This window comes from Seriola lalandi, unplaced genomic scaffold (genome assembly GCF_002814215.2).
Source record: "Seriola lalandi dorsalis isolate HSWRI2012SDOR001 ecotype SW California unplaced genomic scaffold, Sedor1 jcf7180002054883, whole genome shotgun sequence".
NCBI classification, from domain to species: Eukaryota; Metazoa; Chordata; class Actinopteri; order Carangiformes; family Carangidae; genus Seriola; species Seriola lalandi.
This window is the reverse complement of record NW_019525658.1, coordinates 1,024,086-1,025,603: the sequence shown is the minus strand read 5'-3', so window position 1 is coordinate 1,025,603 and position 1,518 is coordinate 1,024,086.

Here is a 1,518-nt window from a genome sequence, read left to right as displayed (position 1 = left end):
GGGGGGGTGGGGGGTGGGGGGCTCCAGCCAGGAGATAAGCCACAGGCTTTTATTTTTTAATTCCACAAAATAGATTTAATTTTCACCTTCCTGTCACGGTTCAGGTGCGCTTGTGTATTGAAGCAGTAACAAGTTGCAGTTGGGGGGTTGGTCTGACGGACAGCACCTCACATGTCATTCATCAGTTTACAGAAAGTGTTAAAAATGGTGTGAGAGGGGATTTCACCACTGTCACAGCATTTTTCTGCACTTTTTTGGGGGGTAGCTCAAACAACTGTGGAGACATTTGTAAAGACTGTGGCTGTCAGATGTTCAGAAAGTCTTCAGACCCCTTCATGTTTTTCATACTAAAAAATACTAAACAGTGCTAAAAAAATAGTTCAGTCTTGTTGCTTTCCTTACAATAATCTGACTAAAAAATCCAAGTGATGAGACTCTGCACACTGATTGGTCAGCATCTGAAGAGAGAGAGAGAGAGAGAGAGAGAGAGAGAGAGAGAGAGAGAGTTCTCTGGCCTTAAAATTTGCACTGATGACGGAGAAAACTCTAAGATACTTTTATATAACTGAGGGGGCACAGCGAGGAAAGTGGGGGGCACTGCCCTCTGGTGCCCACATTGACGTACTCGGACCCTTTACATTTAGCAGTGATCACAGCCTCCAGTCTTTTTGGGTTCTATGTCAGAAGCTTTACACTCCTGGGCTTGTGGATTTTCTGTCGTTCTTCTCTGCAGATCCTCTCAGACTCAGCTCAGGTTGATGTGTATGTCAGTGGACAGATGTTTTCAGGTCTCTCTAGATGCTGAATTGGGTTCAAGTCAGGACTTTGCCTGAGGCACTCATTCTCAGAGTTGTCGCCGCTCCTGTGTTGTCTTGGCTGTGAGCTGAGGGTCATTGTCTCGTTGGAACGGGAACCAGTCTGAGGTACTGAACTCACCCCCCCCCCAAAAAACCCTGTTTTGTTTCGGCTCATCTGTGTCACTGTGTCAGAGTGAGACGGACAATTGTTGCATTATTTGTGTGTTTCTATGCACATAAGTAAATGCTATGTAATAAATAAAATAGCAGATGCTGTATTTCATAAACCTAAGTATGGTTAGTGCATTGTTTATAACCTCTGCTGTATAATGTCCTGGGGAAGACACAGCATTCATAATAAAATACAGAAAAAAACCTCTTCTTTAATTCCTACCAAAATAAAAGCCATTACTCTATTTTGAAACAACTGTCAAACAGCCATGATGGCTTAGAAGTTCTTCTTCTGTGGTGTAGAAGACAGACGCTGTCAGGAGCGACCGTCTGTTTCTTTCTCTTTGTTTCTGACCTGCTGTCTGCACCAGAGCTGCTCCTCTTTTAATTGGAGTGCGACTGGAGCTGTACTGGGAATGATGGGGAGCGGGGTAATGCTTGTCTATCACTGCCCCGACACACACACACACACACACACACACACACACACCCTGCTGTGGACCTCTGTGTCTGCTGCTTAGCCTGTCAAACTGAATGAGAGGAGGGGGGG